Genomic DNA, 18,305 nt, shown 5'->3' on the forward strand with positions numbered 1-18,305 from the left:
AACGTTTGCAACCGTTGGATTTTCTTGGCAATCAGTGAAGCGTACGCAATATTTTATCTCAATCATGTGATCCGATGTGTGCAAATCGAGGATAGTAAACGCTGCCGTTTGTTCAAGTGTTCGTTTTTCGGATAAGTTGGGTTGTAATTATTTCATGCAACAAAAGGAGGTTTGACTGACGATTGACATGATTGACAGCTATGTGAGCCAGTCGGTGTGCTCGCAATCAATGGCACTGCTCGCTATTGGTTGGATGGGTGTATGGGCAGAAACTGGGTACTGCGAGGGTTGCTACTGTGCAGACTCTGGCTCCAAATAACAACACCAGAGTAACTGTACGTTCAAACCAGAAGCTTCCAAAGAGGCAAAGTGGCAGCTTTGGTCGTTCTAGTGGCTCATCACGTGAATCATTCGAACGTTGGATCGTGCTTGTCAATTTAAAGAAGTCATTAATGTCGATTTGCGAAATCTGTGTTCGCTTTGCAGTATGTCATCCCATTCAAACCAAGCAAGCAAGACTTACATGCTACGTCACAACATTAGCCTGCAATTCTCTCCTCTACAGTGACATTACACACTTTAAAACTCACCAGACCAACCAACTACCTCCGTGACGCGGTCCCAAGCCTCATTGTTTTGTATTTTGGTCTCTGTAACAGAACGGCGACACATTATAAAGGACTGAGTGGGCCCGAACGCAAGTCATCAACTTCTCCATATCCATTGTCGGAACTAGTGTGCTGTAGGAACCAAAGTTACTTGGCTTGTGCTCTGGGACCCGCTTCATTGAAACACGTCAGCATTCTGATTGGTTGTCGCCTAACCGCGTCGGAGAGTTTTAACTCCCCTCCGGACCGCTCCGGTCACTTTAGTGAGATGCGTGGCTGACGATCAGGTCGTCCAAGTCGCCCATGTCTCCGGGCTCTCATTGAAAACTAATGACATCCGCCATTTTGAAAGCTCTGGTCACTGTTGGTTTGAACGTACAGTAAAATGGCAGTGGCCATGTTAGGGGTATTTTGGCTTCATATTTGTACAGTGGGAGGAAGTAGAGATGCATTGTCCATCTTTAAGTACAGTCTATGAACCAAGATAGTTTCTGAGTTTTATTTTGGTTCTGTCAGCTTTGAATAACGTGTATTGTACATTGATAAGATTACTGTTTATCTAAATGGAGGCCGATTTGGTGACAGCAATTTCGAGGCTGCTTCTGGCAGAACAAGTATCTTACTTTATATCACAAAGGTCTATCCCTTTCAGTATCTTGTTTAAATAGAAAAGAATTCTTCGCACGTCTATTTCCAAACAGCTGCGTAGGAGAGAGACAGGAACAACAAAACTTGTCGAAAGACAATGCCCAGTCACCGAAACGTTGCAGCATTAAAATCGTTATTTGTGCAAGTTAGACAGGAGTCTTTTCTACAAGTCTCATTTCTGTAATCATGTCAGACACTTACAATAACAATCTGTCTGTCAGTGGCAAAACAAACACATTTAGTGGGCGTAAAGTGATGGTGTGAATGTGCCCTTGAGAGTTTGCATTGCAGTCTGGCCACTGTTCTCTTTCAATACTGGACCAATGTTTAAAACTATATTGTCTCTGTTTGTCACTGATACACAAAACCTGGGGAAAATAGAGTCTAGGTTGAAAAATACCCTTTAATATTGGATTTTTAAGTTTATTTGACATTCAGAAAGCCACACAGAAACTCTCGGCGTGAAAGGATGTGACATTTTGTGGGTGTTGCTGTGAATATTGACAGTATCTATATCAGGCTTTGGATGTGCACACGACACTTTTCATTAGAACTGGTTAGTTCTTGTTTTTTGACTTTTGTTCTGGGATTTGTTGAAAATAAAAATATAATATAACAAATCTGCATCAGGTCTGGTTCCTCCAAAAAAAAGCTTGATATAGATAAAAGAGTATGTATATTTGAATTTGCAGGTATGGGTGATAATAACATGCAGACAGACTGTAGGTGAAATAAAAAGGGAAAAATGAAGAGTGAATGAAGTAATCTTCAGTGTTGTAGTTTTTCTTTTCATCTTTATCATCAAAATGTTATTAATCATAAAAGCCAGTGAGGAAAGCAATTGTCTGGACATTTACATCTCAAAATGAGGTTTGGATGAACCCTGCGGAGTTTTCTTGTAAACAAAGTTTGTGTTTACATTCGGTGTATCTTACAAAACTCATTATGTGTGTCCTCGAGGTTTGAATGCATTTCCTTCCTCACAGAACTTTTTAAAAGCCCTTTTCTGGGGCAATATTTTGTCATGCCTTCATGATGCAACAGTGTTTGCTAGCTTACGTCTTCTGCTTCCTTGATTTTGTTAGCACATTGTTGTGCTCTCTGGCTGCCACTAACTGTCGAATAACTTGTGATGAGTAGCATGACAGTGTGTGTCACCTGCATGCTCACATGCATGTGCATCTTTGTGTGTGTTGTGTGGTTGCCATGCAGCCCAGATGCCAGGAAAAAAATGTTGGCATTGTGTGTTTCTGCAAACAATGAATATGTCATATTTTATACCTGTCATATTAATGTTTCTAAAGAGACGTAGCATTTGAGCTGACTTTGACATGGAGAGGTGAAGGACATGATGGGTGGTGTGTCACAGGCATTTTCCTGCAGAAGGCGATGCAACAAAATGCGCGTATATCCTAGGCATTCATGAGTCAGTATTTGGTGTGTAATCCACCTATTTGGGAAGACTGTGATCACATGACCAATGCGCTGATGCTAATAAAGAATAAGAAGAAAGTGGTCCCATATGGTGGAAGGTTGGGGTGGTGGATGGGTCAAAAAACACAGGACTTTCCCAAAAAGAAAGGTGTTCAGATCCGTGTAAACCAACCACATCAACTTGACTCGCCTCAACCTGCCCTTAGCTTTATGCTAAGTATGCAGCATCAGTGGAGCGCTAATTCGTAGGATATCATACCAACCATTGTGTGAGGATATGCTGGGGGTAGCAGCAGTGAAGGGGATGGTGGATGGTCATCTGTAGGCAATACGCCCATGGCGTTGCAGACCACTGTTCAAGACCGACAAACAACAAAACTGATTGTTTTTTAGCAAGTAATTGTGTTTTTTGGGGAGCTGTCACTGTGATCCCAGCGCCTTTATAGCCCCCCAGATGTGTCTCTTTTAGCAACCTGTTGCTGTTTTTACAGCGGGGATGGTGCCACGAAAAGTAATGTTTTTTTTTTGTTTTTTTAACAAGACATTGCTGCTTTTCAAGCTAGAATTGTCTAGCCTGGTGAAACCATCCTGATCTTGCAAGCTCATATTCTATTTCTCTCCGCAGATCAGTCTGGCCATGCAATCATTAAGGCGCATTCTGGCATCAGTAAAAGCTTACTGGCCAATCACAACCATTTATTACTTTGGGGCGGGCACGTCATCAGAATAGGAGGGACAAGGAGCGGAGTGAATGCATTTCGTCAACAACCAACATTGCTACTGATTTTGAAACTGTGATGGTAAATGTGTTGAACGAACTGGAATGTACATTTTCTTTAAAAGCAGAACAAACGGCTGCACTGAAAGCTTTTATTGAAAAAAAGGATGTGTTTGCCGTCCTTCCTACGGGGTTTGGTCAAAGTTTAATTTCCCAACTGGCTCCGTTGATCGGGAAAAAGATGGGACTCAGTGAAAACCCAGTGGCTCTTGTTGTTCCTCCGCTAGTTGCTCTCATGGAGGAGCAGGTCAGGGAAGCGACCAAGCTGGGAATCACAGCCATGCAACTCCGAGTCCACAGTGAGGAGGAAATCCACAAAGACGGCAACACTCTTTCCCAGACATCATCACAGCTCATCTCTGCTGTATGCTGCACATGCTTGTCGGTCTGTTTACAGTGGCGTTGTGCTAGCCTACGTCACACGTTTTGTTTACTCTGATTGGTTTTCCATCTTTCCAATTGTGTGAAGGGGCACTTTGAGTGACAGCCGTTGATACTGCCCCTCCGAAATGTAGCTACACTCCGTGTCCAGACCCATTCACGTTTTGCGAATTGAGCACCCAAATCCAGATATTTTAAGAAAAAACACAATATTTTTCTAACCATTACCAAGTGGTTTTGCCTAACCCTAACAACACGTTAACCACAGTGTTGTTTAAACATTAGGGTTCAACGTAGCTGCAACATAATAACACGTAAAAGTAACCTATCTCTGTTTTACACAAACGCACAATGCCAACATTTACTTTGTAGATTGGGTTGACATGGGTGTCCACCAGGGCTGCTCCTGACTAAGACTGTCCCTAGTGGACCAACAGTCCTCATCAGGGTCCATCAGTGGACTAGTCTCCTGCATGTTTCTGATATGAATGTAATGATGAAATGATATATTTTGGTGGTTTGAGTTGAAGGTGTGAGAAAGAATAGTATCAGTAACATTGTTAACACTGTGCTACATTACAGAGAAATACAAACCGTACTAATGAACCTTCATTAATATCGGCCTATATTTTATCTCCAGGTGTACGTCACACACTGAGCGAGCCGCCTGTTAATGACGCTGTGGGCTAATGGGCATGTAGCTACTTCCATGTTTCACATGATACGTCATGTTTGTAGTCGACCAATGAAGATGAGTTTACATATCACCTTGGGTTCGTCCTTCACCTTCTCAAAATGATCCCACACTTTGGATTTCCTGCCCGACATGTTATTAACTAGCCTGTGGAATAACCGCAGGTACCAGCCCTGGGAATTAGAGGCAGAATTTAGCTCTATTAGCAGCTCTTAATAGAGTTTCATGTCTGTTTGTTTGTTTCTTTGTTTGTTTTTCTGTGACTAAGCGACCAATGAAATGTTGACTTTCTGGTTGATTAACGTTTGTTGGACTGTTAGGGGGCAGCTCTAGTATCCACTCATTGCCCCAATGCACTTATAGTAAAATTAAATGTGTCATTCTCATTATCATAATCTCATTTATTTCAGCTGCACTTAAATTGTTTTTTTTACCTCTGATAGTCAAACAAAATTAACTAATATCATTCCACTGTGTGCAAGCTGGAGTTTTAGAGATAATGCAAACCAATGATTGCAGCCAATCAAGTTTCTTACATTGACATTTCATATCTATGATGTTAAAATAATTGTGTATATTTATCTTCTCCAAGCACAGTTTTGACGTCTTAAATGATGAAACCCACCGGCTCTATTTTGGATCACTTCTAGACGATGTAGCAGCTTGATGAATCGATGAATTTGCATCAGCTCCAAATAACATTAACCTTATTTCACCTGAGAAACTCCAATCTCACCTCTGTCTGACCTGTAATTTAACAAGTCATTCTGCCGCTGCTGTCCCGCTCTCTCTCTTCCTGTCTGCCTTTCTTTCTCACTCTTTCATTCACACAAACACTCCATCCTCTCCCTCTCCTCTTTCTCTAAATGGCTGTCATGAGTCATGCAGTACATTTAAATGTTAAATACTAAGGTGGAGGTCATGAGCCATTTCCCAACACATTACCGGCTAATGGTTCATATCTTAATAACCTTACCAGTCTGGTCATATTCTCCTGGGTGGATATTAAGACCACAGAGTTTGAATGGAAAGCACTGGAGCTGTATGACTCAGGCTTTCACTGCGGAGATTGATCGTCAAAGTGCAAGTTGTTTGTTGGGGGAGACAGATTAGCTCTGCTGAGAAGAGGAAAAGCTTTTCTTTGGGAAGAGAGGAAATATTCTGACACTGTATAAAAGAAGAAACAACAATCTGGGAGAAGTTTTACTCGGCTGTGTGGTGTGTGGTACGCATACTCATACACATACAGACACACCACCTGGGAAGATGATGATCTGTGTCCCTGCATGAATTGTCTCGGGACGTTAGACAGCTTAGTTAAAAAAAAGATCTATTAAAAGCTGTAACAGTGTACAACATGACAATCTGGAGTCATGTGGAAACATAAAAACATAAGTAACATAAAATGTACTTTTTATAGTATGGTATGTGTGTGTGTGTGTATGTGTGGGTTCTGAGTGTATTTGTGTGTATAAACCAGTATGCGCACACACTGTATGGATGTGTGTGTGTGATCCGAAAGATATTGTTGGGGGAAAAAAAGCATTATTGGAAATGCAGCACTGCCTGTCTCAGACTCACCCACACTGCCTTTAGCAAGCCATCAATTTGCTGGCTTGTACTATGCAAGCTCGAGTGTGACAGCCCGGCTGTTACACACTGCTCCAGTGCTTACTTAGGCTATTATAGATTAATCAATAGACACATAAAAAAACATACAAAGTGTTTAGAGAAATTCACAATTCTAGATTTTTATCATTATTTCTATCTACTGTTTCTAATTAGCCAAAAATGTTGGCTTGTCAAACACAAGTGGAGCTGATACACTAAAGCCTGTTCCCCCCAAACCCTTTCAGTCCAGCACCTTTAGAACCAGCAGTAAGCCTTCAGACATGGTACCTAGACCCTCGGTGTGTTCAGACAGTCCTCTTAAATGTGGGCGGGGTTGTTGTCACTCACTGCTCCGTCCAGCACTCGCTGTATTTCCTCATCAGCGGTGACACAGATGGAAGTCTGCACCTGGTTTATCGTCCACAGAACGAGGCTGCACGCCCACATTTTCACAACAAAATAGAACAGGCTGCAGTGAGAGTCTCTCTCCATGGGATATTTCAAAATAGCAGCTTTGTGCATTTAGTCCTTCTCAGGCAAGCTCAGGGGTTTAGTGTTGCTGTAGCCCACAGGAAGTGAGGATTAGAATATATGACCTTCACATAATCCGCTCCAAATGAATCTATATTTTTAAAGTCATTACTAAAAGTGTGTGTCATATAAAAACTAAAGTGATGCTCAAAGTTGTCACAGTGAAATTTAAGGTGTGCTGATGGATTCACGTCATCAACTCATGCATTGAGTAACATTACAAGTTAACGTTCCACCTTAAAAGTTGCCGGCAGTCGGCCCAGTGAATGAAGTTATTTTTTCTCAGACTCCAGCTGCTGTGAGAGGCAGCAAAACATCCTTTCATTTTATAGTTACAGTTTACTAATAAAACTCTCCACAGTATGAACAGTGGTTACATGAGCCTCAAAACCAGACACAACTCAGCCCTGAGCAGAGTGAGCGTCCTCTACTGACCAATCAGACTGCAGTGTTCACAGCTCCACCTTTTAGTACCACATCTGTGTGCTAGGTATCCCAACAGAGGGGGGACCAAACATGGGGACGCTAAGGAACCCCTCTGTTGGGACCATCCACAACTTTTACTGTGGAGACAGAAAAAAAGCGAACTGAACTGAACTGAACTGAACTGAACCAGACTGCTCGGTGGAAACGGCTTCATTCCATTCATGTGTTCCAGTGTCAGGGCCCTTGTGTTTGTGCTCACTAACTGCCATGGCTTCCTGACACACGCATATGAAATCAAGTCATCCTTACTTTCAGTAGACAGGGACAGGAGACTTTGAGGGGCTGTTGCTTTGGATCTGATTGGACGGCCTTCATGGTTTGACCATTGCCTGCAAATAGCTAAGAGAAATTAAAAATGTATAACAAACAGAAGCTGAAGTCTCAGGAGGATATAACTTACTCTGAACTCTATGAGTCCACATGCTATCCCTATTTCCCTGCCTCCACCAGCTGTAATAAGCGTGGCTACAAATCCAATATTAGATTTTCAAAAATAATCCCAATTTTAGACTTGTCTAACAGCCCAAGTGTTGACGTGTCAAACACATGTCTGCTCTTGCTGCACCATCGTTAGTGTCATAAGCAGCACCTGTGCTTTCCTGCTGTGACGAGTTAAATGCCTGCTGGGAGAAAGTTGGACTTCTTGATGCAAAGAAAGAAAGATGCAAATACAAGAGAAGAGGTGACCACCTACTGAGTCAGTGTTTACTGTCTGTAACCAGAGATGGGACCAAGTCACACATGTGCAAGTCTCAAGTAAGTCTCAAGTCTTAACCTTCAAGTCTCAAGTAAGTCCCAAGTCATTTTTTCTTGGGCAAGTCAAGTCACCTTATTGTTGTAATTTTACCTGCAGAATCTGATCTTAATAAAGTGAAAAGACAAGATATAAGTAACTGTCAGTAAACACTGACTTCATCACTGCAATGTTTACTTTGCAGGGACGACCCCCATGCGTACGCGTGTGCACACACACACACACACACACACACACACACACACACCAGGGCTTGACGCTAACTTTTTTTCCCAAGGAGCACATGTGCTCCTAAGTTGAAAAAGTAAGGAGCGCACAAAGAACTTTAGGGGCACAATGTAAATTGATCAAATAATGTGTTTTCCGTAATACACGTGATGCAAATAGACATTTACAAGCAAAATTATTTAATGAATTTGTATACAAAATGTACAGAAAGGTAAAATCATCAAGTTTTGAAAAAGTATTGCAATTTAATTTTGTCTTTAATGTTATTATCTTATATATATTATCTTTGCAATATGATTATCTTATATAATGTTATTACTATCCTAAAACATTCTCCGGGTCCTCTGAAACTCAGGACTGCAGGACTTATTTCCACCCTGCCCAGCAGCGGTACCGTGGCCAACGGTCCCTAACTGCGGGGAGAACGGAGCAGGCTTCCCCGGAGGTCCGCCACTTTTCCCGGTCCATCTCCTCCACACTTTGACTTATTTCCACGCTGCCGACAGTGGGACTTAATGGCCGGGCTCCACCGGCTGCAAATGTAAGCATCACGTCAGCATAGCATCGCAGCGTATTCATTTGGGCTCCACTGACTGCGTACAGAAGCGACACGTAGAGACGCTAGCGGGGTTGTTTACCGCCGAGCCGAGAGGCTGCATGTAGGCAGAAAGAAATGTTAAAGCATTTTCCACCTAAGTTATTGCATATATTTGAGTTATCTACAAGTTTACTGTACTGTTTGTCATCTACTCGCTTTCAAATGTCCACCACGGACATTTACACAATGTCATGGATAAACATGGGTAAATGCATGAAAAAAAATCATCACATATCACCTCTGATAATGGTTTATTCATTTAAAAACACATTGTGCTTGTTTAGCACGCTATTTCATATAGTTTTTATCTGCTGGAGGGTCGCGTAGGGGAGCATAGCGCGACAAAAATAGAAGAGCCGCCTAAAATAGAGAGTTTTCGCATGGCAGACGGGGGTTGTCCCGCCGCTCCCGTTGCTGGTGGAGCCGCTGTAATTGATTAACAGGGGGTTGAGCTGCTACAGGACTCGCGCTGCAGACGTGTCGTGCCGCTGACGTGCCGGGTGGAGCCTGGCCGTTATATTCATTGTGCCGACAGTGGCTTGGAAAACTGCCCATAACGCCAGGGCCTGCCCTGCCTGCGAAGCCGAATTTCTCCGAAATTCTCCCGTGAGCCAGAGCACTTCCATTCACATCAGACGCGCATTTCTCCACGCTCGTCGACAAGCGGTTCTGCTCCCAGCTGTTGTCTCCATCACATTTGGGGCTGTTTTTCCATCGTGGGTAACTACCCAGCTTGACACATTCACTCGTGGCTCGCGCAGAAAGTAGACCAGACGCCAAAATGATCGCTGCAGGGCGGAGCTGTGCGGGGCGGCTGGTGTGGATGACACAATCGGTTAACATGGGTGCTGAAAGGAAACTGGCTTCACTTCTCAGCGCTTCGAGGCTATTCGTGGCGCTTCCGCAGGTGGTGTGGCTCTTAACCATGTTCCTCCAACTAGTTCCTCCAACATTTGCGGTTAGATTATCATATTTTTTTCTTGTCAAAAATATAGGCTGCTTCGGCTGATTTTTTTATGCGCACATGTGCCCCTTAATATTTTTTACAGTTCGCACACACCTATTTTTAGTCACAAATTGACGAGCCCTGCACACAGTAACCAAGGCAGCAGCCAAAATCACCCATTTAGCTCATTTAACTCGTGTTGCTCGTTCATAAAACGTACAGCCGGTCTTGTGATGAACCGGTCGGAATGTTCGCTCACATTTTCTGGGATTAATGTTAGCAAATAGATTAAAAAACAAGTTCCACCAAACCGAAAGTCCCGAGTCTTTAACTTCCAAGTCCAAGTCAAGTCTCAAGTCTTTTATTTTTTGTCAAGTCACAAGTCATCAAAACAGCAACTCGAGTCGACTCGAGTCCAAGTCACAATGACTCGAGTCCCCATCTCTGTCTGTAACCAACATGAGTCATAATGTTAATGCAGCTTGTAGCAGCGACAGGTAAATATCACAGGTCAGCCTGTATTTGTTTTCAACTGTAACATAACAATATAAAACTTTGCACAACTCTGGATATGAAATTTTAGCTTGCTAACAGTGGTTAGTGCATGGCTGCAGAATTTAAAGTGCCTGAGTAAAAGAAAGGTAAAATTGGAATAGAAAAATAATAGGTGTGTTCCTCTCTTTTATGCCACTGTTGGCAGAGGTGCCAAATGTACCCAGTGCTCGACAGGAAATAATTATGGAGGAATAAAAACACAGTGTGGCAGCAGTTCTGCTCAACTGGAACTCCTTGCTGGACGGGAGAACTTTGTCGACACATGCCGACTGTCGCTCACACGCATCTCATTATAACTGTCCATCATTTGGTGCAGTACCTACATTAACTTATCAACTTTGCCACAAAAAAGGATTAATTTTGTCAATTGAGGGCACATTTTTCATATATGTCAACACACAATGTAACTTAACAAACCAATAAGTAAAATATAATTAAACATCAAAAGAAATGACACGAAGTTCAGTTTAAAGTTTAACAGTAAGATTTTAAATCTAGTATACGTTTAGAAATATGTAGTTCACAGGCAGAATAATAAAAAGGGAAATTTAATAAACATGAAAGACACAATACTGCAGCATTGTGTTGGTTCAGGCAGAGCACTGAAGCTGCACTTCCATTAGTTACATCAGCTGTTTTATTCATGCCTCACTATCAGTGGCTCATTCATCAGCTGCTCAGCCACCAGTTTACCAGTAATGTCCAATGATAGTCATGCAGGTATACACAGCCTGTGTGAAAGCCTTGTTTCAGTGCTGCTCTTTATGCTACATATTGTCAGTTTTACGGAGATTTAATGCTCATGTTTGGTCTTTTTGTTACGTTGGAGGATTATTTCTCCCTGCAGAGCCTCTCTCATCTCACCAAATCTAACGGTATAAGCATTTGCCCGTGGCACTGATACCTTCGGGCACAGGTTACTGGATGGATGTAATGGTCGTAGCCTCCACATCATATCCTGTCGGTTTATGGAGCTCCATTTTAAAGCTCTGAGTTTGGCATTTGGCCCCACCATCTTGTTTTTTTATTTTTCTGGAGTCAGTAGTGACCATACTTGGATGAGAAGGTGGAGCTACCTTCACACTAGCTGCTAGCTTGGTTAGCATGGTGCATTTACAGCTACAGTTAACTGTGATTATGCTAATGCTAATTTTTGTTAGCAAAAAACAGGCTAAAAACCATTAGAACAAAGTGTTTTTATTAGATAAACATCCAACACCCTCGGCCCTGACCACACAGCTTGCAAAATGTGAAGCGCACAGCACTGCCTTGCTGTAGCTCTGGATGAAGGTGAGAGGCTGTCGGAAAATAGTTTGTTGGGCACAGGGAAGCAGAGATCCGTGCGGGTACATGAGACCGTGAAAAACAGAGTAGATCATGGGGAGTACCATTAACTGGACAGAAGGCCCGCCTCTCAAATTACCCAATTGGACAATGAGGAAAAAGTGGAAATGACGTGAGGTGCTTCTTTTTTCAACTGGAGAAGTTTAGAGTGCTCAAAAACGCTTGGCGCCTTGAGTGTGAGGCTTGTAGAAGAAACAGTGAGCAAAAAGCTTCATCGTCATTAAAAACAATTACAAAAAGCCGCCTCCAGCTGCTAAAAACGGTTTCTGTGTGATCACGGCCCTAGAGAGTCGTTCAGTACAACCAAATGCTGAGCAAGACTTTTTCAGTTGAAAAAGACAATTAGCTTTAATGAACTGAAAACACACTCCAAGTTATGGATACGCATACTCTGTGAATCTAGGGTTATGTCATGGTTATGTTACCCAACCAGTGTTGTTGCTGTGGTAATGACTTACCAACAGACGGCACCCACTTAAATGTAAACTTAAATGACACTAAACAGGTGAGATTTATTAAAAATTGCCCCCTGCACAGTTGTCATGAAGGTGAAAATTAGCTACAGAGACCAAAACTGTTTTTGTACCAGGCTGTTAACATGCTGCTTGGAGGTCACCAAGCTGCATCCTCCAGGGCTGAAAACTGAAGCCAACACAAAACTGCCAAAAACTGCAGTTCCTCTAATGGCCACTTGAGGCTGGCTCCAAAAGTGAGTCAATCCCCCATAGACCCCCATGTTAAAATTTCTAACCTTACAGCAGAAATAAACATGTTTACAGCCTGGTATGAAAAACAGTTTTGGGCTCTGTAGCTAATTTCCCGTTCATGACAACCGTATGGGGGTGAATTTTTATATAACTCACACATTTACATTTTCTTAAGACTTAAAGTTAGAAATAATTAAAGGCCGCTTTGAGTGACAGGCTGTAGTGGATAGTGTGTCCGGGCTCTCAGTCAGCTCCACCCCTCGCTCCTCCACAGCTCCACCTTCTTGTCCAAATGTGGTCACGTCTGGCTCCGAAAAACCAAGATGGTGACGGCTGAATACTGAACTCTTCAAAATGGGAGTCTGCAAAAATAGTGGGTGACGTCTCAGTAGCTAGAGTTCTCAACAGGCCCAAAAATTCAACCCGAAACCGAAATGACCCGAGGGACTTGAAGCCTGAAACCGGCCCGGCCTGACATCATCACATACATCACTGGGTCCGAGCCCGACTGAACCCAAGTTTTTTTTTTTAAATGGAAGGAGGAAAAATGATGCTCCCCCTGTGCGCCTCAGGAGTCTGGCTTCTTCAAATACAGTATCTTTGATCACTTAAAGTCAACCAATCATTCATGTCCCAAAATAATATTACCAGACAGACAGGCTTCAACGTCAGCGTGGGGGAGAGCAACCACTGCGCATCATGTAGCTCTGCGCTGCTGCATTTAATGAGCCGCAGCCGCTCTCAACACTTTTCCTGCACCTGAACACTGACTGACTGACTGACTGAACTTCGCTCACACTTCACAGCAGCATATCTTGTTTTAGTATTATTATTTTTTCATCAGAGCGGAATTCAGCACTCTTTATTTTTATAATTCGCATATTCTTCTTGCTTAATTATTATAGCCCTATTATCATCCCCCTTACACACACACAGCAGACGATACTTCAACTTCAGCTCGAACACGTTATTGAAAACAGTAACTATCCTTGGATAGATTCTAAGCTGCTGTCAGGAGGCAGCAAGATGCTCACAGAACTAGAATCCACCAACAGGACAGTGCTGAGTGTGAACGGCGCCTGTGTTTGAGTGGGCGTGTGTGTGAGAGACTATAAGATCACAGTGTGTGTGTGTGTGTTTGTGTGGGTGTGTGTGTGTGAGAGAGTGTGAGTGTGTGTGTGTGTGTGTGTGTGTGAGAGAGAGAGAGGGGGAGAGGGAGAGGGATTGTTTCCCAGCATGCCTTGACAGACCCACTTTAATGGATGGCATCTTCAGATGTGAAAAGGTGAACAGAAGTCCGACTGCAGTTTGTCACTACAAATTGGTGTGTTGGTGTGTCCTTGTGTGTGTGTGTGTGTGTGTGTGTGAGGGTACTGTATGTGTGTATGAATACACTGTGAGTGTGCTTCTCGGTGTGTGTGTGTGCTCAACACTGCTTAGCTTTGCTCAGCTTTATATGCTGCTGCATTACTGTATGTACACGTGCGTGTAATTTTGACTGTTTTCTGCATCCGTGCTGCAAACAGAGCAGCCAGCTTAACTCCAGCCTCCAGTCGGGCTTGTGGCCTTTGAAGAGATGAAGTGTCTGCTTGCTTCTACTCACGCTGTGCCTTTAATCTGTTGTCTCTAAAAATACACACAAACAAAAAGCCACACAGCTCCTAAAATCTTTTTAAAGCGGCCTGTGCTAAGAAGCAAGTTCAACATTACCAAGATATCTTTTCTAATACCCCTTTTGCACCAAAATTAGTACATGTATGCGGGTTTTTTACACATGGGAAAACCTGCTAAAATAGTCCATGGACTCCTCACCCATTGCCAGTAGACCAGAGCTGTTGCCTTTGTTGATTTTTTACTGGTGTGTCATGTTCAGCTTCATAAGTGTGACATCAAACAGGGTAGGAAACAGTAGGAAGCAGCATGGAGGTCAGTGAAAATGTTGCGGTGGTTACTTATCTGTTGCTTATTTTGTCTCTCCGTCAAACTTGCTGCTCACTCATTTTGAAAGACGCCCCATGACAGTGATGGATGGTAGTTCGTGGCGGCACTTCATTGCATTGTACCAGAAAAGGGTGTCACGTTTCCATCACTGCTGATTGGAGCTGGTCCAAGTAAAAGCTACATGTGAGCAGGTGTTAGCTGGATTTTGTCCAGTATGAACAGGGGTCAAGTTTCACAACCGCAATCACACCAGGTGGTCACATGACAGTGGTTTAACTCCAGAAGTCCTCTGAGGTTTTCCCAATCTAGCCATGAGTGTGTTCACCTAAAAGGACTGGTGTTTAAGCACGTGACCAGTTGAAACATGGACAAGTCAACTGGCAGCAGAGAGGCATATTTTACAAACAAAGAGCAAACTATGATATTTGACAAATACAAAGAACTTAAACACATATTACAGACTAAAAATGAGTGACTATTGCAATATGCAGGAAGGATAGCTGGCAAGAAATTGCCACTGTGTGAATGCATAGATTAATGGGCTTATGCCCCAGGCACTGCCCCATCCTCAAGACATAAGTAGATCTGAATATAATTACATTTATGTTGCTTAGATGTATTTTAATGGCATTTATGACCATTTTAGCCTTATTCTTTTAGCTGCAACGCCAGCATTGTCAAATGTACTTGAGGCACACTACTCCGATGTGTTGCACTGGCAACATGCGGCTCAGGAAGCTGGCACAGGTAAAAGAATCTAAATCTAATTCAAAAAATCACCATGGAAAGCCAAAGGGGTTTGAAACCTCTACCCATCCAGAGAGACACTCTCTCTCTAGAGGGCAGCATCGAGCTCAACGGGATCTTCTTCAAATGGTGATGCCATTTTCCAAAAGAATTGATTGGTCAGTAGGCTGTGCTTTTATACATGTTCTGTTATCTTGATTATAACCTGCTCTGGAGCTGGGCTCCATATCATTTCAAAAATTCCGATACCAATGCCAACACCAGTTCCCTGTACCAGTTCTTCATTTGATGTCCATAATGTGAAGGGAGTGGCTCAATAGCATAGTCATACTTTCACATCACCATAGATGTTATGGGTTGTAGCTGCTGCTGTGGGAGTGTGAGCTCCACGCTAGGGATGGTTGTGAGAGTACACTCAGCCGTGCACACACAGTAACAGGGCTAACTGTTAGCATCACACTGCTAACAGTAGATATTAATGGGTTTAAGGCTTGTTGGAACCTTTAAATGGCTCAGTGTTGTGGATGTTAGCCACTGCTGCGCTAGCTTGTGCTAACCGGGCAGATGTTGAACTGACCATGGCCGAGGAGAGCGGCTCCAGAGACAGCAACGACAGAAGGTCTGCTTATCAGGAGGGAGTGGAGACGGTCGAAATCAGACCCCTAGTGCAAAAAAAAAATAAAAATAAAAAAATAAATCAAATGCAGGTATCTTTTGACTGGAGATGTTTTGATCCAACTCGACACTAAGTTATTTCAGTTTGTACCTGAAAGGTTTCAAGTACTGATATCCAGCCCTAATCATAACCCTGTGAACCCAGGGTTAAACCTGAAGTTACCTCACTAACCCAGAATCCTGCCTCATAGTAAAGGCCTCAGATAATCGTTGTGCTCCATCAGCTCATATTTTCAGGGAATAAACTTCTTAAATTAGCATCTTGTTTTAACTCTCAAAGGTGCCAGTGCTGACTGTCTCCACTTCACAAAGAAAACTCTTTGTGTAACTCCCTCTGGGTGAACTTGTGGAGTGTCAGGGATTTAAATCTTCTTACTTTAGTCAAAAGGCAAATGCCATTATAGTGTAGATACTGCCGGAGATTTTTACACACTTTCACACCAATTACAAAACTGTAAGAATAAAACATTTATACCTACGTTCACTGATAAAATTCTGGTTTATATGTGGGTGCCTGATGCAGTAGGCCAGTTGGTCTCATGCTTGAATGTTTTCTTACTTTTCTCTCATTTATGAAGCATGTGCTGCCAGCAAGGTCTGTGCATTCCAGACAAATTTCAATTAGCACAGGGAAACACCCAAATGAACCCACATAAGGGCAGCTTAAGACTTAAGTGCTGCAAAACCACCTCTGTTTCTGATTATGGGCCACTTTCTGCCGAGTTGTGGGGTTGTAATATGTCATAAGCCACAGTAATAGCAGAGCGCCCCGATCACTTAAATCAAAAGGTAGACTGCTGCTGAAAGGCAGTAATACAGACTTATGAAAATTCCACCATTTTGAAACACTTAACAATAAGCCACCCATCTCCAGCAGCACCCTGATCCCAGGACGGGCGTGTGCGTGCAGGAATATAACGTTTTCTTTTATGTTTTCATGAAGTAAACTGCGTCTTCATCATCATGATTTATATTTCACAGCATTAGGGCCGTCCCCACAACTAGGGATTTTCCTAGTGGACCAACAGTCCTCATCAGGGTCCATCAGTGGACTAGTCTCCTGCATGTTTCTGATATGAATGTAATGATTAAATGATGTATTTTGGTGGTTTGAGTTGAAGGTGTGAGAAAGAATAGTATCAGTAACATTGTTAACACTGTGCTACATCACAGAGAAATACAAACCGTACTAATGAACCTTCATTAATATAGGCCTATATTTTATCTCCAAGTGCACGTCACACACTGAGCGAGCCGCCTGTTAATGACGCTGTGGGCTAATGGGCATGTAGCTACTTCCATGTTTCAGATGATACGTCATGTTTGTAGTCGACCAATGAAGATGAGTTTACATATCACCTTGGGTTCGTCCTTCACCTTCTCAAAATGATCCCACACTTTGGATTTCCTGCCCGACATGTTATTAACTAGCCTGTGGAATAACCGCAGGTACCAGCCCTGGAGATTAACCTGACTCCTGTCTGACTGCTGAGCGTGGACACTTCCTGTGTCTGTCCTTTCAAAGTAAAGTCACACATGGTCCACTCATATAGGTTTGAATTTATTTTGACAAGGCACAGCTCCTGATAGAGTTTCATGTTTGTTTAATTTTTTCATTTATTTTTTCTGCGTCTAAGCAACCAGTGAAATCTTGCAGACTAATGACCTTTCTAGTCGACTAATAGAGGGCAGAACTTTTGTTTACATCACCTGAGTATCTTCATTTTCTCCCTGTGTTACATCCCAATTACACCAGCTAGCTGGAAGTATGGTTCGATAGAGTTCGAATCTTATACTGTAGGTTTGAGCAACACCAGACACCAGGCAAGTGAGGCAGAAAAAAATAATGTGACAGTGTGATTTAACATAGAGGGTCATAAATCACTAAGTCTCCATACCCATGCCCCACCACTGTTTTAAAATGAACCGCATTTTTGAGGTGGAGCAATTGACATTGGCAGCCTGTGGCGTTTAACTGTCACTCAGAGCACCAGTGCGCACTTTGGCTTCTTTTTAACTGCTCTGGAAGTAGAGCGTGGTAATTTGAAAGTAGGGAGCTTTTTTTTTTTTCAAACAAATTACCCAAGAGACGGACCAACCTGTCAGCTGTCACTCCCCCGCTGTGGGAGCTCTACTGATCCGTGTACACTGACCTCCTATAGTAATATAATTAACATAACATATACTGTACAGTCAGGTTTGTTTTTTTTCTATGAAAATGTGTAGGAACCTTAAATAGAAAAGAAGAGGCAGCATGGTGGTGCAGTGGTTAGCATTGTGACCTACAGCAAGAGGGTTCCTGGTTCAACCCCAGGGTGGGGGAGCCCTTCTGTGCAGAGTTTGCATGTTCTCCCCGTGTCAGCGTGGGTTTTCTTCAGGTGCTTCGGCTTCCTCCCACAGTCCAAAGACATGCAGGTTAATTGATGACTCTAAATTGTGAATATGAGTGTGCATGGTTATAGCCTCGTTCCCACCAAACCCTTTCAGTCCAGTCCCTTTGGAGCCAGCAGTAAGCCTTCAGACATGGTACCTAGACCCTCTGTGTGTTCAGACAGTCCTCTTAAATGTGGGCGGGGTTGTTGTCACTCACTGCTCCGTCCAGCACTCGCTGTATTTCCTCATCAGCGGTGACACAGATG

Source organism: Epinephelus fuscoguttatus, linkage group LG17 (genome assembly GCF_011397635.1).
Source record: "Epinephelus fuscoguttatus linkage group LG17, E.fuscoguttatus.final_Chr_v1".
In the NCBI taxonomy this organism is placed as follows: domain Eukaryota; kingdom Metazoa; phylum Chordata; class Actinopteri; order Perciformes; family Serranidae; genus Epinephelus; species Epinephelus fuscoguttatus.